Raw genomic sequence first — 23,878 nt, forward strand, 5'->3', positions numbered from 1 at the left:
GCAGAGCACAGCACACACAGCCCTGCTGTTGATCTCTTCAAGCTTTTTATCCCTGTATATATGTTCTTATGTGCCTAGTTCAAATAAATGAACCCACAACGTGTTTTGCACAATCCCTTATGAGTGATTGGTGCCTTTGTATCACTATAAAACATGACAGTAGTGGCAAGAGGTCACCTGGGCTGAACAAGGAGTCCTGGACCAGAGGTTACTGCAGAGGTGAGCAGCCATGAGGTGCAGATAAGGGACTGGATTCAGTGCAAGAAAAGGATGAATGACCTACCCCGTAGGACAAGGGTGAGTTACATTGATAGACAGGCAAAATATGGAATAAAGGGGGGCAGGGACATAAATTGTTATCGGCTTGGATGGGCTTAATGTGAACATAGTGCCCCCTGACCAGCTTCCTGATTTGCATTAGATGCACGCGCGTGTGTGTGGTGTGTGTTGGGTGGGGTGGTGGGGGGGGGGGGAGAGGTGGGGTGCGGGTGTCTGGGGGTAGTGTGTGGGTGTGCGTGTGTGTGGGTATGTGTGGGGGGGTTGTGTGTGGTGTGTGTGTGTGTGTGTGTGTGTATGTGTGTGCGTGTGTATTTGTGTGTGTGTATGTGTACGTGTGTGTGCATGTATGTATATGTGTGTGTATGTTTGTGTATGTGTGTGTGTATGTATGTATGTATGTGTATATGTATGTGTGTGTGTATATGTGTGTGTGTGTATGCGCGTGTGTGAGTGTGTGTGTATGTGTGTGTGCATGCGTGTGTGTGTCTGTGTGTATGTGTGTGTATGTGTGTGTGCATGGAAGAGTTCATCAAGGCTATGTTTCAGGTGGGCAAATGCATTGATTCTTCTGTGGAAAGTTGGCGACTGTTATGGAGAGACAGTCCAAAGAAAGCACACAGTGGATGCCTGGTGTTCACGTGAACCTACAGACCATCACTGGCACTATGAAATCACTCCAGCAGTGGGCTAGCGAGAGGTTGATGGTACCCCTGGATACCCCTTCAGGTGCACCTCAATCAACGGGAAGCAAGGAGGTGCCTTCTTGCACCAAGAGGTTGGGGGAGCTGCAGCCTTACACACTTGAGGGTTCCTCTCAATGCTCCTCAGCTCCTATGCTAGTGACCCAAACTCCTCCAGCAGCAGTGGAGCCTCCTACACTGGCGCAGGAGACCCGTAGCTGCTCTGGGCCGTCGAGGCCTAAGGCTGCCAAAGGATGCCTGCTATGGTAATCCAAGGCCATGGACAGAAGAGCAGCAGCCTGGCCCCCACATACCTGCAGATGCTGGGGACAGACCCCACTGCAGCACTCAGAAACATTTTAAAAAGGTCACTTAGACTAGGGTTGCAGTGGTATTCCATCGTTGTGCTATGGAAAGATTGTGTCACATTAAACGTTTTAAGGTGTTCATTGTTGCGTGTTCTTTTTATTGTGGGCTTCCTGATGTTGCCACCTCCAGAGATTTGGAAACCCATCAGCATGTGTGCAAGGGGCATTGTGAGTTTGCTCACCATTTGAGAAGCTGCATCTCTGTGGTAACAGTGGAAGCACAATGTGAGGGTTTTATTGCAAGGAAATGTGCCATTCATGGCCAGAGAGTAAGGATGGTGAATGGTTGACCCTTATTGATATCGAGGTCTTTGGAGCCGTTTATGGTTAAGGTTCTCCCTTGCCTCCCATGCATCCACCTCCATAGCTTGGGCATCAACAACATGCAAATGCTCTGGTTCCCCTTCATTATCAATCTCCATATCCTCCTTGTCAGTTGAGGCTTGTGCGTCCTCTTCTTCTTTTGGGTTGAGGTCCTCACCTCCTTGCATGGTGAAGTTGTGAAGTGCTTAGCACACAATGATGATCCATGAAACCCCCACTGGATCATACTGCAGAGCATCCCCAGAGTGGTCAAAGCAACAGACTTCTTCAGAAGGCCGATGGCCTGTTCAGTTATGGCCCTGTGCCACGACTAGCATTGTACCTCTCTTCTGCCTCACTGCACGGGTGTTTGATGGGTGTCATCAGTCAGGTATGAAGAGGGTAGCCCCTATCACTGAGAATCCAGTCTGTGTCCTTGGATGTACGTGCGACATTTGCAAGTGGTGCAGCACATAGGCATCATGGCTACTCCTGGAATATCGAGAACACACCTGCATTATTTGCCTTTTGTAGTCACATACAAACTGTATATGGAATGAATAGAAGTCCTTTCTGTTGGTATAATCCACTGGTTGTTCAGATGGTGCCACGAAGACGACATGGGTACAGTCTACTACACCCTGAACAAGTGGAAACCTGGGCATGGCAGTGAATCCCATTGTCCTCTCTGTCTGGCTGTCCTCATCTGTCATGAATCTGATACATTCATCAGCCCTCTTGAGAAGTGCATTCGTCACCTCCTTTATGCAGCAGTGAATAGTACTGGGGAGATCCTGCAAATACCACTTATGGAACCCTGGACGTGGCCGGAGGCTTAGAAATTCGGGGCTGCAGTGACTTTCAGGGCCACTGGCATTGGAATTCCATTTAATCACTATGGACACATGTCATCCTGCATTAGGGTGCAGAGGTCAGTGGCTGTCTGCCTTGAGAGGCGTAATTTCTTCAGGAACTGCATTTCTGACATCTGCAAGTATGTCATCCTGGTCCTGTAGACTATTCAATACATTTGGGCTCCCCCTCCTTTGCTGCCTGACATCCTGTCCTTGTGCTGCCAACTGCTGTTGCTGCTGCGGTTGGGTGGGTTGCAACACTGTGTGCAGCATGGCGCTCATCAGCTTCGTGCATCCCCTCCAGCACACGAGGATGCAGGAAGACTGGGTGGATTATTCCCATGCCATCATTGCCACACCCTTTCCTTAGAGCTAACTTCCAAGGTGTTCTGCCCTCAACTCCTCATATCTATGAGACCACTTTAATGAATGGCCCCTCCGCACCTCAGTTGTGCACTGCACCTTTAGATTTTGGACCCACTACTTTGCTGTGAGCTTCTTGACTGAGGTTCTGCCCCTCAGCCTCTCAGGTCTGCAACTTGTTAAGTAGAGAAAAAGTCTCCTAGATTGATCCATTACGCTGTTACTCAGTCTCCTGGAAGGCAAAAGGACACTTAGACTGAGGCAAGGGAGCCACTTCTAAGTCATCAGCTTTCACTAGGCAGCTTACTGAAGGCACGGGAAACCCGTGCAAGTTGCACTGAATTTGGGAGGCAACATTAAATACTGTAGAATTTCATGCAAATTATATTCAAGTGGGCCATTAATGGTTTCAATGAGGTTCCAGCCACTAATGGACAAGTTTCCCACGTCAGTACCTTCCCACTGTGCACTTGATGTAATACACTTTTCCTGTCGCTGGAATTCTGATGCGTGGCCTCCTGTGGGGTTCTCTGCTCCTGCCTGCTATCTTGCCCAGTCCAGCAGGCTGCGCTAAATCCAGCTCAGATGGAAGTTTTCAGAGTTCCATGTCTCATTTCCATTTCTCTTCCTCCTCTTCCTTATGTTGACCTGAAAGACAATGGACCTCCTCTTCTGATTGCTCCATAGTCACTTTTTGTTTGATGACAGAGGCTTGAAGTTGATGCTGGTATATGCCCCCCTCCCTCTCCCCACAATTGCCGGTGGGTGCCTGCCTGGTGGCCCAGTTTGCTGAAAAAAATTTCTCATCTTCGAGGGCAACTTGGAGGTGCCCTCTTCCTTGCTCTACACTGACAGTGCTGGTGCCATGCCTGTCGAACTGTTGGTCCTCTGATTCAATTGGCAGCTCTGGGGACACTGTCCTCAATTGGACAGCAGCCCTGATGGCGACCTGCCAATTGAATCCTGTCACCTGCCAGCAGGGGGTAGGTTCCTTTTTTCAGTCCCTGCGGCAGGACATCTTTGATGGTGAGAAAATTCAGTCTATTCAGTTTGCATTTTGTTCTTATGTGGACATTTCTAATTGGTTTCCACTGTTATAAATGCAAAAGATAGCCCTTGTCTCCCAACAGCCACACCTTCAATCTCTTTGGATTTTCCAATAACACAAGCACAATGGACTACCTCAGAATAAAGGCATTGGAGCTCCCTGGTTAACTACACCCGGTTATTATGTTCAAATAGCACCTGAACATTTATGCAGTGATATTCCTTCCTGTTCATGATTGCATTAAGAACCCTAATGGCTACATACCTTGGACTCTTACGACGTCTCGCAGCTGGTAAAAGATTTTAACCCTCACTAGTTCCTGTCTCCTTTCCAAGAGAGAAATTATAAAAATGCTTCCTATGGAAAACATAACTTCAATCATTTGTTTTAAGGAGTTAAGAGCAGGCAGATGACATTACAGTCACCTGCAAGGGCGCTGTAGCTTAGAAGCTTAATGTCATCGTGATCTTCATCATCAAGGGAAAAGCTGTCCCAGCCCTTGAAATTATCTGTAAATCAGCCCACATTTCAGGACAGTGCTTCATCACTGCCTTTCTGATGAAGCAGAAGTAAAGAAGATAAGTCTTTTCCGACATACCTAGATAGAGATAACAAATGTACCACTGTGTCATTGGAACCAAAGACTTTATCCCCATATAAAATTCATTTAGCACAGTGTAACCTGTAATACAACAGTTGAAAGGACCTTAGGAAGCTGGTTGGAGTCATACCTAACACAAAGGAAGATGGTTGTGGTTGTTGGAGGTCAATCACCTCAGTTCCAGCGCATCACTACAAGAGTTCCTCAGGGTAGTGTCCTTGGCCCAACCATCTTCAGCTGCTTCATCAATGACCTTTCTTCCATCATAAGGTCAGAAGTGGGGATGTTCGCTGATGATTGCACAATGTCCAGCACCATTTGCGAATCCTCAGATATTGAAGTGGTCCATGTCCAAATGAGGCAATATCCAGGCTTGGGCTGACAAATGGCAAGTAATCTTTATGCCACACAAGTGTCAGGCAATGACCTTCTCCAACAAGAGAGAATCTAACCATCGCCCCTTGACATTCAATGGTATTACCATCACTGAATCTCCCACTATCAACATCCTGGGGTTACCATTGATCAGAAACTGAACTGGACTAGCCATATAAAAACTGTGGCTACGAGAGCAGGTCAGAGGCTAGGAATCCCACGTTGAGTAACTCACCTCGTGACTCCCCAAAGCTTGTCCACCATTTACAAGACACAAGTCAGGAGTGTGATGGAATACTTCCCACTTGCCTGGATCAGTGCAGCTCCCACAAAAATCAAGAGGTTCGACATCATCCAAAGCAAAGCAGCTGCTTGATTGGCACTCCATCCACAAACATTCACTCCCTCCACCACGGACACACAGCAGCAACAGTGTGTACCATCTACAAGATGCATTGCAGGAATTCACCAAGACTCCTTAGAGAGAAAATTTCCAACCTACAACTGCTACCACCTGGAAGGACAAGAGCAGCAGATGCAAGGGAACATCACCACCTGGAAGTTCCCCTCCAAGCCACTCACCATCCTGACTTGGAAATATATCACAGTTCCTTCACTGTCACTGGGTCAAAATCCTGGAACTCCCTTCCTAACAGCACTGAGGGTGTACCTACACCACATGGACTGCAGTGATTCAAGAAGGCAGCTCACCACCACCTTCTCAAGGGCAACTAGGGATGGGCAATAAATGCTGGCCCAGCCAGTGAAGCCCACATCCCATGAGTGAATAAAAATGATCTTGCTTTGAACAGTTTGACTTTTGCAAAATTGCAGAAATGTGGCCATCAAAACCATCCAACATGTTACGTGCAAAAGTAGATTATAACTCAAAAAAAAAACAACAGTTCACTACCAATTCCTAAAACCAAGAAAGGCCTCTGGAGCAATCATGCTCTATTCACCTATGTACCCAGCCATGCATGCTGGGGCAGAAATTCAGTGAGGAACCTTAGTTGCTTAACGGCTATTGCATTTAAAAGAAGCTTGAACTTACCTGAGCCTTGCAGCCTTGTTTGGGTTAAGGGAAACGGCACCTCATAAAAGTCAGTGTGTTATGAATCAGACACATGACCTCACATCGATTTTGTGACCATGCAGATCAGGGGTGAAGATTATGTTGAGTGCAGAATAAAAACAGTCAAGCGCTCTCTGCAACTGTAAACAAGAATTGGCAACATTTTTATTATTGTAAAACATATGAAAATACATCTTCAGCTGTCTTCAAATATTTTTATTTTGTCAGGGATTATAGCCTCACCTTCATTCCCTTGCTGCAAAACAAAGTTCAAGTTGCCTTGAAACACATCTTGGGTATAAAGAACACTTGGCGAGCTGCACTTCGCTCAGGACTTCAAGGTTTGTTTGCCTACCTTGCTTCAGTCAGCACTCGCAGTCATCAACGCCAGGCTACACAGGCAGCACCACATCACTTTTAGGGTAGCTCATGGCAGGTCCCCACCTACCAGATCAACCATATGTGGGTGGCTTTTCAATGGCTGCAGGACTAGGGCTTGTTTGGAGAAGGGGGAGAAGTGGCCTCAGGCAAGAGAAGAAGCTGCAGGGTGAGGGCTGTACTGGGGAAGGGGGATATGCCAGGGTGTGTGTGGGGGGCACATGTTGATCTGTGAAAGTGGTCTCAAGATGGTGAGGGCTGAGGAGGCAGACTCCAGAGGAGATGAGGCCACATGGAGATATGAGGGTATGTGTGTGAGAATGATTGGTGATGTCTCTTGATCTGGCAGTGAGTGAGATGCCAGTGAATGTGTGATGGGCTTGAGTATGTGAGTTTAGAGTGATGAGATGGTTGCCATACCCTGGCTGCACAGATGAGACCATTCATCCACTAACGGCATTGGATAGCCAATCTCTTCTGTGCAGCATTGGCACTAATCACCACTGCCATCACCTACCAAGCATTAGCGGTAATGTAACTGCTCCTCCTGCGGCCAGAGCCGGGGTAGAGGACATCACAGCGGGCCTCCACGGCATCCAAAGGACACTCGAGGGCTGCAGTCTTCTTGTCTTTCAGGGCCATGTCTTCTTTGCTGCAGTCCTGGGCTGGAAGTACCGTGCACGGCTGTACTTTAAACATGTTTCCATGGAGTGAGGTGACGGTGTGGCAAATCGGAGCCCGCCCACCATGGAAACGGCAAGTTTCCTGGGAATGCATAAATAATGTGGCGGGTTTGGGACGATACAGCATGAAAACCCGCCATCGCGGCCAGAGGGTAAAACATCGCTTCACCTGCCTGCTACCGCACTCAGTGCAAATCTGGGATGATTCCACCCTTTGTCTCTATGGGCAGAACTTTCCAGACCCCTCTGCAGTAGGTTTAATGGCAGGCGCCAGGGGGGGCAATGCGGCGGGGGCCAAAAATTTGGCTTCCCACCAGCGTAAAATGACCCGGCGCTTCTGCCTGTCATGGAGGATCGCCATTCCTGCCAGAGGCCAACATGAAACCGTTTTGCATGCCATTAATGAAGTCCTGACTGGAATTATTCCCCCCCCACCCCGCCCTGCCCCGCCCCGCCCAGTCATCCGCACCACCAGCGGGTTTTCACGCCAGTCCAGAACGCACCTGGACCAACATGGTGTGCAAATGTCAGACTTACCTGGAAGAAGGCCTGGGGCAGCTTGCAGAGATCGGAAGGGAAGATGGAGTCCTCCAGAGACCAGACCCTGGAACACCACGTGCAGCAGTGGGTCAGTGCAGCATCTACAACTTTCTTCTATATTCAGGATCTTCCAGGAGGTGCATCTTCTACCTTCAACAGTGGGTCAGTTGATGTCCAGACGCCTTTTAAATATGACTCCCGGATAGGGTGGCGGGGGTGTGAGCAGTCCAGCCCATTCCACCACGCAAAACATTGGGAAGCCCCCGACTGCATAACCAATTAGAGCAGCGTCAAGCGATACGGCGTGAATTCCCACCGGCCTCCCTGTTCCGCCTTGCCACCGGATTTAGCCCCGGAATGGAAAATTCCGTCTTAAGATGTGGGGCTTAGAGAATGGGATGGTCATAGAGTTTACATTATTAGTGCAATCTAAACAGGGATAATTAATTTTTCATCCTCTTACATATTTGAATGGGGAGTTCCTAAATATCCAGGAAAAGGGATGTTAAAATTTGATATGGTCACTGTATTTGAAAAAGATATTACCATTAACTGTAGAAAGTCCTATTCCCACGCTGTTTATGCCAGTCTGACCCCACATTTTAGTTGACAGCTGTGTGACTGCAACAGATATAAATAAGAGGATAGTAAAACACTCAGAGATAATCATTTACAGCTACTTGTGCTTTGCCAGTCGATACTTCAAATGGTTTTCTGTTATATAATACTTATGTGAAACTGTATGATTTATAGATAGTGTCTGAAACTGATGGTCTGTAAGGAGGGCAAACTGATGTGATCAACTCACTACCTGATCATTCAGTTGCCTATTTCAGTGTCTTTACATATTCCATAAAAAACTGGATGCAGAAAACCTTTGAACAAAAGTAGAAAACAAGCTAAAAGAATATGTCAACTCCTAGAGGCGAAAATTGGAGGTCCAATTAATCTGCTTTCAATTAATGTAGACATAGAATTTGAACTAAAAAGAATATATATACACATGTAGCATTGTATCAGTGCCAAAATAATAATGACAGAAAGTCATATTCAACAGAAAATACAGTTTATGGTCAATCATTTATCCACACCAAGCACTTGCATCCAAACAGGTTTTTCACTTTGTAAACTTGATGGTTCAGTTTCTGAAATATAAAACACCATGGGCTGGATTCTCTTCTCATTGGCAGGTTAGTGCTAGGTCGGGACTTGCATCTACTCATGCAACACCATTGCTAACCTTCCTCGCAAGGCCAAGGATTGGCCATCAGGTGGGCTAGGAACAGCAATACCATTCTTCATCGGCTTATTGCTGCTGACGGTTGGGTAATTTAGTGCTATACAATAAAAGGCTACAGCTAGTTAGGAGGGGGTATCACTTGTTGGGCTGCAAGACTGTCTGAAAGACTGGCAGCCTTAAGTGGGGGAGGGAGACATCAGCAAGAGGGAAGGTTCCTAGATTCCTAGGTGCTCATGTTGCTGCTGTCTGAAGTCAAGGTGAAGGGAATTGACACGTGGGATAGAATGCTATGGGTGGTGGGGTTTCCTGCACCACCATGTGAAGAGTTCGCAGGGGATGCCAGTGGTCCCGCATCTCTTTAATGCAATCTGATTAGCCAGTAGCTCTGTAGTCCAGCAGTGCCACTGGGAGCAGTGGTCACTACTGGGAATACAAGCAGTCCCCAGATTCTAAGGCCGGGATTTTCTGGCCCCAACACCAGCAGGCATGGTTGCAGGAGGGAGGGAAAATTTGGAGAGTCGTTCTCTAAATTTTTCCGTTCTGCCCATGATGATGTCCGCTGGTGTCAGGGCGGGAAAATCCCATTCTAAGTTCCAGAGTCCGGGATGGAGGAGTGTGGGGATCTCACGACAGCGATGGGTGGGGAAGCCAGGGGTTGATGGTGGGGAAAGAGGGATGGGGGTTATGATGGCAAGGATAGGTGGGGTGGGGAGTTGGGGGGAGCGCTTGGTGAGGAGGGGGGAAGACCTTCGGTGGGAGGTTGGTGGCTTAACCAGTGATGGAGGCTCCCCCTCTTCCCTGCCTGAGGTCCAAACATCTGATCCATCGAGCTACACCGCCCCCCAACCATCCCTGAACTCCTCCCATCAGTTGGAGCAGCCATTAAATGGCCAGTAGTTGGCTATTTAAGGGCTTTAATTGGGGCGAGGACGAACAGGATGACCTAGGCCTCACCCTCTCCCCCCCATAAAATTGTGGACAGGTCAAGGGCGGGTGGGAAGGTGGTGGGAAGGCGACTAGGGGAATTTCATGGGCCCCATGCCCAAAAACAGGCTCTGTAAATTTCTGCCCATTAGATATGAGGGGCTGGAAACCCTTTAAGAAGGTGGCTCAGGCTGATTTGGAGAGAGGTTGCTGGAACAACTTAACCCTGCAACCCAGCCTGAATCAGCAGAGAATGAAGGAAAGTGGGACACTGAGGCCTACCACTATGTTACTTCCTGATTTGGCTTTCTTTGTCCCAACTCAAATGGCACCATGAATGGTATCTCCTCTGCCACCCACTGCAAGCAAATAGCAGTGGGATGTTGGGCAGTGGTCCATGGCACATTCCGTCCCATCTTCCTCTGTTACTACTATTTCACCAAGGAGGCATGGAGAAGGCGGCAGTCGGTTCTCTGGGTGGTAATGATCACAAGATACTGTCATAAAGAGGGATAACTCTGGTCCTGGCTGAGACTTTCAGTGAGACATGCATTCTGATATGAAGGGCAATTCTGCCTGTTTAAGTTTCCTTTTAGGCCTTTCACCATTTGACATTACAGACAATTAAATTCTCATCTTTAAAGTGGACAGCTCCCTCTTGGTGGTGGGAATTCCACCTGGAGCCTACCCTGCATCTCTGATGACACTGACACTTGGGGCAAACTCAGATGGTTGGGCAACTCCTCCCCGAAGAGGAGAATCCCAGTCTATGCTCTTTCTATCATCCCTGAGATGGCAGAGAAACTCACTTAAACAAATATTCAAGCACCAGCTGAACTCACAACCACTCCATCAACCATAGCTTGTAGGAGACTGCATCAGGCCACCAAGGCAGCACGTCAAGGAGAAACTGCAGTGAGTCCCTCCCTGGATTAAAACCCCATTAGAGAGGGCAGTCTCAGTCCCTTGAGCCTTTTCTGCTACAAGAGCAGTCTTCCTCCTCTTGCAACACAAATCCACACATTGCACCTATAGGAGAAGCTCTAGAGTAAAGTAATGAAGTTTATATTTAGTCACCTAGGAAACGCATGGTGTGAAGGAGTATGAAGGATTATGATCATTCTGAAATTGCTAGCAATACAAGACAGTCCACTTACTTTGTGCTCATATATTTATGGTGACTTGCAGGTTCAGGCAAGGATAAAGTGGTGCTTTGAGGTTCCAGGCTGCATATTGAGAAGGAATTATAATTTGTCTGAAGGAGGGCAAAATGGAGTACTAACAGTGGTGATTAAGAGAAATTATTAAACAGATGAGAACATGTTATTATTAAGTTGATCTTGGATTCTTCTTGAAACCATCACTGAGGATTCCTCCAAGTGACAATTCTCCTTACGATCCTCTCCAGGTTCCTCTGTTTCTAAAGCAATTGGACACCTTCACAGCAATCTCTGCATCCAGGCCTTTTTGGATCATTGTGTGGGGCACAGCAAGCTACAACTATGCAGCCTGCTCACTTAGGGGTATACAGTAAAGTCCTTCCTGGTTATTAGGGCAGTGCCCCTTGAAGGGGCAAACACCCCTCGGAGGTTTCTATGATTCTCTCAATCACAACACTGGTAGTGGTCTGCGCTTCACTGTGCCTGTTCTTGCCACTGCAATGGCGTGCTCTCAATTATTAACCGTGCTTGGTTGATTGCTTAACAAATTTTACCAGTAAATAGTTGGACCACGCAAACCAAGAAATACCAAGTTTTGATTGCCAGTCTATGCTGAGTTAGCTAATTTTGGCTTGAAGAGGACTAGGGGTTGCTACAGTTGACTTCGACACTCTTGGGTCAGGAAGGAATATATTATCCAGAGATGCTGCACTTAATTACTTTCTCTTCTGGGAGTGTGCATGCTGTACATTGGTGAGAAGAGGATCACATTTGGCAGTGGTGGCCTTGGCGATTGAATAAATCTTGTGAGAACTCACTGTGAAGATTCACATAAGATTATCCCTTGGAAAAAGCTCCTGTATGCCATCAGTGTTTAGGGAACCACAACCCAGCACGGAATAGATGCCTGTGGGAGGAGACGGGAGAAAATTGGTGAAGTGCCAAAAAGAATTGTTAAGTGTTCTGATTAGTGGATGTACAGCAATTTATGATCACCACTTCAGAAGACAGACAGGTGAGTCAGCAGCTGAAAAAGCCTAAAGAACGGTGCTTCCGATTTCGAGAAACAAATTAATCTTGGCTGGCGAAGTGTAAGTTTATCCAAACAACACAAAATCGGCTTTTGTGGTGAGTGACAACGTTAAAGTCACAAACATTACATCCAAATTGATGTGAACTCTGTACCATATAATCTTTGTCATATGAAGAAATAAAGTCAACATAGAAATAAAGCAAATCTTGTGCAGCAAGTCTAGCAGTACCCGATTTGGATCTGAGATCAGTGCTGCCAAATAATGCAAACTGCTTTGTTTTGAGTATTGTTACAGCCACCAGATATAGATAGACACACTTATCAAGTATATGTATAGGATCTGGCATTATGAATATTACAAAGGAAACACCTCAGAGGGCTGGGTATGCTATTATGCTGGCAGTGGGCTGTGCATCTGGAGAGTTTGGCAATGTGGAGGCCTTGCCAATCTTGATGGCAGGGCATCGTTTAAATAAACATTCCTGGAGACCAACCTGACCCCCAGCTGGATTCTTCACCTTATTGCCAGAGTTCACAGCAGGAGGCTGCAGTCAGAGACCACATGGAAACAGACCCTGCAGTCAGTGGGAGGAGGGCTGTGGAATGTGGTGGGGTGTGGGTTCCAGCACAACTGGGGGGAAGGCCGGATTGAGGACAGAGCCTGGGAGGCCCAAGGCTTCTTTGCCGGCCTGGGCAGATCATTCCTGCTCCCACTGACAATGCCGACAAGGTTTTCTAAATAATGCAAGTTTTTAAAACTTAAGTTGGCCTCTTCTGGTCAATCAGCTCCTCTAGCCTGGGCAGCAGACAGTGGGTGGCTTCTGATAGCAGGACAGGAAGTGAACACCACTTCCGCTTACGTGTCAGGAGCTGCAACACATGCAATCACAATGCAAATTTTAAATGTGTGTGGCGGATCCAAGTCCCACGTGCAATCACGTGGAGTGGGATCACTCTCACCTGCCTCCTCATCAGCTGATGTTCGGGCTGCAACAAGACATAGCAATTGTATAAGAAAAATTAAGAAATATCGAGGGCACAATGGTGGCACGGGTGCTGAGACTCCATTATTGTATGCACATGTATATAGATATCACAATATACTTTGTTGACTTGATTGTTGTGTGCATTATGTGTGTTTGTTGGGATGCCCTCCTTCGGAGGGCATATTGCACTGCCATGCTTCATGATTGGCAGTCGCTGCTGAATGAAGGGGACTGAGGGACATCTCACCTGTGTAGCAACAATGTGATGGTGTGCCAGAGGTCAGTCCTTATTGGATGGTAATGTGTGTGGCATGATTTGTATTCCCAAGGCAATGCAACTTAGCTGCACATGCAGCATCTGCTGATCTCCCCAGATTGGCCAAGGTCACGGATGAGTGCGAGAAGTGATGAGCTGACTGTGCAGTCATGGCCATGACAATGTGGGCAAGGAGCAGAGAGATGGCTCATAATAGCTTCATTGACTTGAGTGTCAGTGCCGAACCGGTATCCTCGGGGGCCGCCATTTCTTTTCATCCTGTGTGAGAACCGTCCACACCCCTTGGTCTCTGGGGGCAGAGGGTGTAAGTAGCGAGGTAGCTCCGGATGGATGGGGGCCGGCAAATGTGGGTACATAATCAGAGCAGGGAAAGGTTTGAAGATTAGAAAATGATGGTCAGGTGGGTGCATCACTCATGATCAAAACAATTGAAAATGAACCTGTCCCTGACAGCCTTGGCACGTCTCTCCAAGGCCCTGGCATCTGGGAGAGCTGCCACAAAATCCCTGTGCTTTCCTCATATTTCTCCCTGCCATCTGCATCTGAGGAGCTTAGCAGCTCCTCCATATCCTCGTTTGACAATTCTTCCTCCCTTTGCAATGCCATGTTGTGCAAGGTGCAGAAAATGACAACAATCCTGGACACCCTCTGTGTCACATATTGTAAAGCTCCACTGGACCAGTCAAGGTATCGGAAGCACAGTTTGAGCAATTCTATGGTCTCTTCTATGATTGCCCTTGTTGAGTGGTGTGCAGCGTCGTAACACTCCTCACAGCGCTTGGGGGTGACGTACTAGTGTCATGAGCCACGCTCTGAGAGCATAGCCCTTGTTACCGAGGCTCCAGCCCTGCACATAGGCAGCGGTCTGAAATAGCTGTTGGAGCTGGGTGTTCCTTAAGATGTATGCATTATGGGAGTTCCCTGGGAAATAAGCACACACCTGCATAATTCTCTTCCAATGGTCACAGACAACTTAAATGTTAAGGGAGTAAAACCCCTTCCAATTGATAAATGCGGTTGGCTGTTCCCAGGGAGCTGTCGTGGTCACATGTACCTGTGGGAGCTGTGCGATGGCCCCAGAGTCAAATGCTCTTGCAGCCTGGCTAGCTGTTGAGAATCTCATGAACTCGTTGCCCTTCTGAACAGGGCATTTGTCACCTCCGCAATGCGACCTATGTTTTGCAGCCTGGGAAATACCACACTTGTCCCCTGTAGAACCCTGAAATGAGCCGCTGACTTAGATGTTTAGGGCTGCAGTTAACTTGGGGGCGACTGGCATGGGGTTCCCTCCAAATCCATGGGGCTGCGGGTGTTGTTGTAGGTTTTCACACTGGTCAGTAACTGCCTCCTAGGAAAGCCTTAACCGTCTCTGGCATTGTTCCTCAGACATCTGGAGGTAGTTGTTACACATTCTGAACACTCACTGATGTGCCAATGCTCTTCAGTGATGAAGACGGCTCTGGTTGGGTTCCTCCTGATCTCCCTCCCCATTGGCTGGTGCCGGCTGTTGGCCCTGTGGCCTATGTCGTTGCGTGACCAAGGCCCTCCTCTGCCAAATCCTCTCCTCCACCACCCGAAGTGGTAAATATATTGGGTGTATGTGATCCACTGTGAATCCACAAAGTGAACTGTGGGATGAAGGCAGGCAATGATGTGAACACCTCTGCTGACATGGCTTTCATTCCCAGAGCAGTTGACCAATGGGAATGCATGACCCTCCCATGAGCCACACTCAGAACTCCTCCCATCCCACAGTAACCTCCTCCCACAACAAACTGATCCCCTGTGAGGTAAAAGTTTCCTCACAGCACCTGATCTCCAGCAAGGTAGCAGCTTCCTAGCAGCTATGTTGATGGACACTGACACTCTGACCCTGCAGCTGGGGCCTATCCACCTCCACTTTCCCCCTGTTATATTTGAGCTTCCTGCCATCTCCCTTGATGCTCCCAACATTACCCTGCTCCTTCCCCCAATCATCCTGGAGCATCCAGCCATCATTCTTCATCTGCTTTCATGTTCCCTCGACCCTCCCTCAGAGATCATTGACCTGCTTCCACTGCAGATGGACCTGCCCTGCTTCAAACTCAAGGTGCCTTCTCTGACTGTTGACCTGCCATGTATGGTGCCACACTGCTTCCCTAGGGCACACTAGAACGGGACCTCTACAACAGCAGACCCCAACATCCCCCTGATAGGCCAGAGCTTTGATCCGTTCAGACACTTCCTCCCCACCACCCTCAACCACATCAGTGCTTTGCTGTGTTGCTGCTTGAGGACCTGAGCACCAGCCCCATCCTCTTTTCAACCCAACCGCTCCACCTTTTGAGGACCTGAGCACCACACTCCCCACCCCTGCCTCATCCTTTCCGCTATCTTCCCCTGGTAACGTCCCCTGTGCTGCTGAGTTAGACAAAGGAAAAGCCTTACCCTAGATCCAAAGATTGAACAATCTTGCCCACTGAGCGCCATCTTTAAGCTATTGGGAAGCAGGTGGCATGAGTTGTCCATGCACCACAGGTTTAATCTTGAAGGTAGGATTGAAATTGGTGTGCTTCACCAATTCATACCATTCATGAATGGTAAACACGTCCTCACAATTTGGTGGCATTGTGGCCGCTCCTACGCTGATACTTTGCCCATTTTATGTCACAAACTCAACCCGACGTCGGGAAGCTGAGATTTTGATTCCTGTCGAATTAAGTTCCCATGCCTGCCACATTTTCTGCTCCTACAGGTCCCATTAAATACCGCCCGTGAGTTCTCTCCTCAGATATGAAGTTAATAAGACTGCACCGCTGATGACATCGCCAGGCTGCGTTTTTTTTTGAATGTGAAGTAGGCCCATGCCTGTGTTTAGGGGGAGCCTGATTCGCTGTCATAGAAATTACAATGGCCTGGAAGAAAGATTTTCTGACTTTCAAACCCTCCTATCCACCACTCTTGCTGGGTGAAGGGGGTTAAAATCCCGGCCTGTATCTTCTTCTTCCCCCAAAATGAAACTGAAAATTTTTGTATGGCTACAAAACCACAAACATTCTTCCGCAATGTGTTTAATTTGCAGGCATTGGCTACTAAACAGGATTTTGGTATTTACTAAAGAGTTATAGAAAATAAACTTTCATCACAGGTTAATTTGTTAATTCTGGAGATTAATTTGATGTGTCTGAGCCTGGAGAAGCAGGAAATGTAAAGTTGTCCATCTCCCTTTAAGCAGGTGATAATTTCACAGTGGGAGTTCTGGTAACAGTTCAGAAGTTAATATTGTGTACATACAATTCTTTTTTTGAAAATTGTCCAATATACAATTCTGACTCTACATGACCATATTAACAACGCTGGATTTCAGGAAACCACTGAAATATTAAAGAGAGCCCACCATGCCTTTTTAGCCTCTCACTGTGTTAGTCAAACCACCATTTACCTGACTGAGTGATAAAAGGGTATATCTTCCGGTTGGTCGGGCCGCTGATGCAGGAGCACGAGACGTACCGGAGAAATGAAAAAATCTGGCACTGGTCCAGTTAGCCAGGTTTGTGCCGCCTTTGTGCTGAGAGTGATTCTTAGACAAATGTTTTAGATCAGATGGTGCAAAAACTTCAAAGGAATTTTAGCATTGAGATAAAACATTTAAAGCAAGCCCAAACACAATTTCCCATTTACTTAAAATAGAATGGGGGTGGGATGTGGGGCTCTCCCTGAAGTGGACCCAAGGGAAGATCCATGCACATTAGATTTTTTTACAGTTTTAAAGCTGTTTTTATTTCTAGTTTTGCTATAGTTTTCCGTTCTAGTTTTGCACATTCTATTATTAATTTTACAGAATTTAAAAAAAGTTAAAAGCAAAAATAAAATTTAATCATCTTTATTTTTTTTTGCAGAATATTTCCCTAACAATATATAATGTTTTTTTCATAAAGCTTAGATGTCCAAATTATCTGCTAAATTAATGGTGTTGTTTAGTTTGGAAGCATCACAAACACAATAGGGTGAATTCACTTCGGTGCTCCCAACATGAGCAGGAACAGAACAGTGTGTTGTGTGAACTTTTGTTATGTTTTGACTATGGGTTGCTTTGCTCCCGAAATGGTTGCACTTATCTGTCAGCAAGTGAGTTGATTACAATATACGGAAGACGCGGAGACCAATATAAAATGAAGCACATACTATTTATTTACAGAAACAACAGAACATTAACATGATATGTGCCTCTCCAGCCAGACGCTGCTCCAGACTAATATTTACATGGTAGCCCACACCACAAATCTATTGGGTCTTGCAGTCACGTGTATTACACCTCAGGTTACCACATCCCTCCCCTTTACTTAAAGGTACATTTTACAATATATTAACTATTTACAAAAATGAACTATTTATACAAATTCAGTCCCTCAGGAGGCTTTTTCAAACGTGTCGACCATCGTAATTCTATGACTTCGGATGGTTTATCTGAGGTCTCCCTCTCAGGAGTTATCTGTCCACTAGGCTCCCCAATAGGAAACTGTAAGTTTGCCTCTTCAAGTCTTTCAGGCTCAACGGGTTCTGCAGGTATTTCCAAAGCGAGAGGAGTTCCTTCTGCCTGTGGTGTAGACTCCAAAGGGAATGTTTGGCGCATCTTTTCTTGTGGATCTGTTTCCAGTTTCCTGAGGTGGTCTAAGGCCACCTGATTATCCGACCTTCAACCAATATATGGTAGGACAGGGGTCCTGTCACTGCACTGACTTTACCTGATAGCCATTTGGGGCCATCTCCAAAGTTCTTTGCAAAAACAGCTTCCCCCAGAGTGAAGTTTCTTTCACAACTATAGTAATCTTGTTCATTTGTCTGGGGAGCCTAACTTCTCTCTACCCTCCTCCCTAAATTTGGCCTTATGAGGTTTAACCATGTCCTGAGATGTCTCTTCATTCGTAACTCTGCGGGGGCAATACCGGTGGTCGTGTGTGGCGTGGTTCTTTAGCTGAGCAGGAAACGTGATAACTTCATTGCTATAGAGTCCCTCTCTAGTTTTTTTTATTCCGGCCTTGAAGGTCTGAATTGCCGTCTCGGCCAACCCATTGGATACAGGGTGGTATGGCGGGGTCTTGACATGTGTTATGCCAGTGAGAGTTGTAAATCTTTGGAATTCCTCGCCAGTGAATGCTGTTCCATTATCAGACACTATTATCTCTGGTAAACTGTATTTCACAAAACTCTGATGCAATCTGTCTATGATAGTGGCAGATGTGGGTGATCTCATCTCGTATACACCCATCTATTTGGAGTGGGAGTCGACAAGTAAGCGGAACATTGTGCCCAAAAAAGGCCCCACGTTGTCAACGTGAAGGTAGACGCATGGCCTTCCTGGCCATTCCCAAGGATGCAGTGGAGTAGAAGGAGGCAATTTCTGCACCTGTTGGCACTGCATGCAGCTCTTGACCATGTTTTCGATCTCAGTGTCCATCCCTGGTCACCAGAAGTAGCTGCCCGCCAACATTTTCATTCTGGAAATGCCAGGGTGAGCGCTATACAATTCTATCAATAATGGCACAATGACTCTCGCTCCCCACAGTAAGATGCCATCCTGGTAGTTGAGCTCATTTCTCCTGTTAAAATAGGGTTTCATTTCATCTGACTTTGGCTCGTTAGACCATCCCTTGTTCCCTGACGTGAGGCAAAACTGGATCGTGGTTGGTCCATTCTCTTATCTGTTTGGCATTCATTGGTGATGAATCCAGAAAATTTAATAATAAGACAGGTTCCTGAGGGATGGGGACGTTCACATTGCTGTCTTTAAGGGGTAATCGGCTCACCGTGTCAGCATTGAAAATCTGGCTTCCGGGCCTGTGGATAAAAGTATATTCGTAAGAGGCTAGGATCAGTGCCCACCTTTGGATGCATGCTGAGGCGATTGGGGGGTATTGTCTTAACTTCCTCAAACAAGCCTAGTTGTGGCTTGTGGTCGGATACTATGGTGAAGCGGCGACCATGGATATATTGGTGCAATTTCTTAGCGCCAAATATGATGGATAAGCCTTCTTTTTTTATTTATGAGTATCTTCGTTCTGCCTCCTTGAGTGTTCTTGAAACATAGGCAATGGGCCACTCTGAGCCATCTGTCATCCAGTGAGAGAGTATTGCCCCTGCTCTGTAAGGGGATGCATCACATGTTAAAATCAAGGGTCCCCCTTGTCCTCACTTATCACCCCACCAGCCTCCACATTCAAAGGATCATCCTCCGCCATTTCCGCCAACTCCAGCATGATGCCACCACCAAACACATCTTCCCTTCACCCCCCCTGGTGACATTCCGTAGGGATCGTTCCCTCCGGGACACCCTGGTCCACTCCTCCATCACCCCCTACTCCTCAACCCCCACCTATGGCACCTCCCCATGCCCACGCAGCAGATGCAACACCTGCCCCTTCACTTCCTCTCTCCTCACCGTCCAAGGGCCCAAACACTCCTTTCAAGTGAAGCAGCATTTCACTTGCATTTCCCCTAACTTAGTCTACTGCATTCGTTGCTCCCAATGCGGTCTCCTCTACATTGGAGAGACCAAACACAAACTGGGCGACCGCTTTGCAGAACACCTGCGGTCTGTCCGCAAGAAAGACCCAAACCTCCCTGTCGCTTGCCATTTTAACACTCCACCCTGCTCTCTTGCCCACATGTCTGTCCTTGACTTGCTGCATTGTTCCAGTGAAGCCCAACGCAAACTGGAGGAACAGCACCTCATCTTCCAACTAGGCACTTTACAGCCTTCTGGGCTGAATATTGAATTCAACAACTTTAGATCTTAAACTCCCTCCCCCCATCCCACCCCGTTTCTTCCCCCTCCCTTTTGTTTTTTTCAATAATTTATATAGATTTTTCTTTTCCCACCTATTTCCATTATTTTTAAATTTACAACTAATACCTTGTCAGTCTTTCCACCCCACCCCCACTAGAGCTGTACCTTGAGTGTCCTGCCATCCATTCTTAATTAGCACATTTTCTTAGATAATATCACCACCTTCAACACCTCTTTGATCCTTTTGTCTGTGACATCTTTTGATTATCTGCTCCTATCACTGCTTGCTTTTCCCTACAACCACCCCCCACCCTCAACTTCTCTCCCCCACCCCCTTAAACCAGCTTATATTTCATCCCTCTCCTAACTATATTCAGTTCTGTTGAAGGGTCGTGAGGACTCAAAACGTCAACTCTTTTCTTCTCCGCCGATGCTGCCAGACCTGCTGAGTTTTTCCAGCATCCGCAGTAGTTTTTTGTTTTTATCCCTGCTATTATGAATGTAGTTTTTATCCGTTAAGCCATTGTTTTTTGCTGGTCTGTTAATGGTGGCTGTTTCGTGCCTTTCCATGGAGCCCTGCACTTTCGCGCCATTTCTAGCTGGTGCCTCCTTCCCGACATGAAGAACAATGCCATTTTGTTCTCCCTTGATATCTTCTAGGTCCCTGACTGCACTCTCCATTGCGAGTGCCAACTCCAGCGCTTTACTGAAATCCAAATTTGTCTCAGATAGCAACCGTTTTTGAATGGCATCTTCATTAATCCCACACACTAATTGGTCTCTTAACATGTCATTAATCGACATCCCAAACTCTCAGTGCTCTGTTAATTGTTTTAAGGCTGCTACATAGCAAGTGACTGTCTCTCCAGGGGCGCGACATCTCGAATTGAATTTAAAACACTGCATTGTTACCGAGGGTTTTGGTTGGAAATGGCCTTTCACTAGATTCACCAACTCATCAAAACTCTTGGAATCTGCGGCATTGGGTGCCGATAAGCTACAAATTAGGCCGTAAATTTTACTGCCACATGTCGACAAGAAGATCGCCCGCCTCTTCTCCTCCCCCGATATGTCATTGGCCAAAAAGAAAAACACGAGGCGTTCAATATCAGGTGACCAGTTATCGGTAGTCTGATCAAACAGTTCGATAGGGCAAATTGTGGCATATTGGAGGACGATAGCTTCAATGACTACAGCAAGGGTTTACAATTGTAATGTACTTACAATCGGCCTGCAGGCCCAGCTACTTCAGTACAGTTGAGTTTTTGTGGCTTTCCTCGGTGTCGTCAACTGGGGATGTTTTGCCTCATCGCTAGTTGTCATGTTTTAACTATGGGTCGCTTTGCTCACGAAACGGTTGCACGCTTATTGTCAGGCGAGTCGATTACAATATATGGCAGACGCAGAGACAAGTTTGAAATGAAGCACACTACTATTTACTTACACAAACAACAGAGCATTAACATGATGTGTGCTTCTGCAACCAGATCCTGCTCTAGGCTAACATTTACATGGCAGCCTGCGCTACACAGTTATAGTGTCTTGCAGTCACATGATCAATCTGCTCACAGTCTATTAAAGGTGTATTACACCTCAGATTACCACAACTTTCTCCCCAGCAGAATAGAGAATTCTGGACTTGTGAGATAATGGCATGAATAATGTCTCTCATTTGGCACTTGTTCATTAGGATGGCACAACATTTGATGTTGCCGCAGGGGTTTGAAGGCCTACTGTAGCAGTTTAAACAGCAAGATGATTTTGATGGCAGAAATGTATGGGCAATCAGGGACGTGGAGAAGAGGGCAAGCATAGCCATGTATTTACGCTTGTGTCCAAGGATGTCCAACAGAGGTGCGCGATTGTGTATGGCACTAATCACCTAAATGATCTATGCAGACTGAATGGAAGGAGGTGATATTGTACATCAGTGTGGTCTTAACCACCAGAGGACATGGCTATAAATTAGAAAAAAAGTTAGAGACCTCTCCAGATCAACAAAGCAAGAGTGTCCACAATTACATTGTACCATAGAACTATGCAAAGCCTGTACAATGAGTTTGCTCCCCTTCACACTAATTACATTATCAGGGTGCAACCTTCATAACTTAAACAATATCTCAGTGAGGAGTCAATGCCATCAGAAGAGAAGAAGACCACAGTCCATGTTCAGGTAGGGAGCCTGCAGCTGCATTAGTGATAGTGTGGGAGATAGGGTATGGATCTTGGGGGAGTGGTCCCTGATCCCTATGGCTAATTCCAGAGGAGTACAATACCCAGTGGAGTCCAATCCAAGCGGTGGTCCAATACGGGGGTGTAGGGTATTCTGAATAGTGAGGTGGGGTCTAATGGCAAGCCAGGAAGCCAGTGGTAAGTCAAGAAAGGGTTAGTTAATTGGTGTTTATGTTGGCTCACATTTCTACACAGGCTTAATACATTAATTACACTTTTACAACAGTGCGTAGAAAATAACAATTAAGCCAACTAATATGCTCGAGGATAAGGATTCCTGGGAGATCACAGGGATCATTAAGTGAAGCTGCATGGAGGCTGACATCAGCACCAGATAATTGAAACAACTGAATTGGTGTAAGCTGGGGTGGAGATGACAGGTCTGTAGGATGCAGCAACCTTGACAAGTTTTACTTGCAGGAGAAGCCAGATTTCATACGAGTAAAATTCATCTTAAATAAAAGGCTCAAAAAATATGCTGGAGAAGGTTGGAGATTCTGGAGGAAAGAAGGAAAGAAAAAGCTTGCATTTATATAGCACCTTTCATCACCTTAGGACACCTCAAAGCATTTCACAGTCAATGAAATATTTTTGAAGTATTGGGGATAATTTTAACCACATAAAATCGGTGAGTTGATGTTGTTGGGTTTTTTAAATTTTTAAAATCACAAACCTGGCCCCAACCTAGCTCCAACTCGCCCACTTGCAGTTTAATGGAGGCGAGATGAGGAGTAGGCAACCAATTTGCTCCCTGGAGGCAGGTTGGTCTTTTACATATTATAAAGAGGCTGCCTGCCTCTTATTTAACAGGTCCTTCAGGATTAATCCTGGCCAGCCAAACTTCCTCGATCTCAGAAAACATGGCAGCTGAAGGGAGGCGAGAATGGCTTCTTGGAAAATGCAAGTATCTTGTAGCCAGGAGGAGCAGTGTTAGATTCCAGAAATCCAGTCGGTGAATGATAGAACTGGAGCCAATCTTTACACAATTTTATAAGCTGAATTTTACGGAGTTACATATTTCCTGCATTCACCTCCTAACACCAACAGCCACAGTTTCAGTCTGCTAAATTTTACGCTGATTGGGCGGGTGCACGCCTGACCCGATCAGGCGTGAAACCGCGTGAGATGACGTCAGGCGAGCATCCTGACGTCATCCCACGCTCACGCGATATTTCAGTCAGGGGGCATGTGCAAAAGCCGGAAGCGTGCCTGCCGACAATTAAAAGAGCAATTCAGCCCATTAACAGCGCAATTGTCTGTCATTTTATGTAGCCCGTCCAACCTTACAGTTTGCGGACGGGTGAATCGGCCAGGCGCCCTTTGCATTTTTCATCAAACCTTATCCATGGGTGGGATGAGATTTCCATGATGAAATGAAAAAGACGTACATTCCTGTGGACAGCATTTTCATTAGCTAAATTTTTCAGGTGACTGATTATGATGCATGGACACTGTTTTTCAGCTTTTGAAACCTTTAATTTTGCTTTTTCAGGCCTTCAGCTCCCTGAGGCAGCTCTCTGCCTTCAGGGAGCTCTCTGTCAGCGCTGGCCTGTGCCCGCGGAAACGTCATCGCCCGCCCTCTCTCTCCCCCCCAACCACCCCCGTAGCACTGAGCTTTTCAGCGCATGTTTCACGCTGGCTGCCCGTTAATTGGCCAGCCAGTGTGAAATCGCGGTCACCCACCGAGCTGAAAATTCAGGCCTGTGTCTATTT

The sequence above is a fragment of the Cetorhinus maximus genome, chromosome 20 (assembly GCF_964194155.1).
Source record: "Cetorhinus maximus chromosome 20, sCetMax3.hap1.1, whole genome shotgun sequence".
Lineage (NCBI taxonomy): Eukaryota > Metazoa > Chordata > Chondrichthyes > Lamniformes > Cetorhinidae > Cetorhinus > Cetorhinus maximus.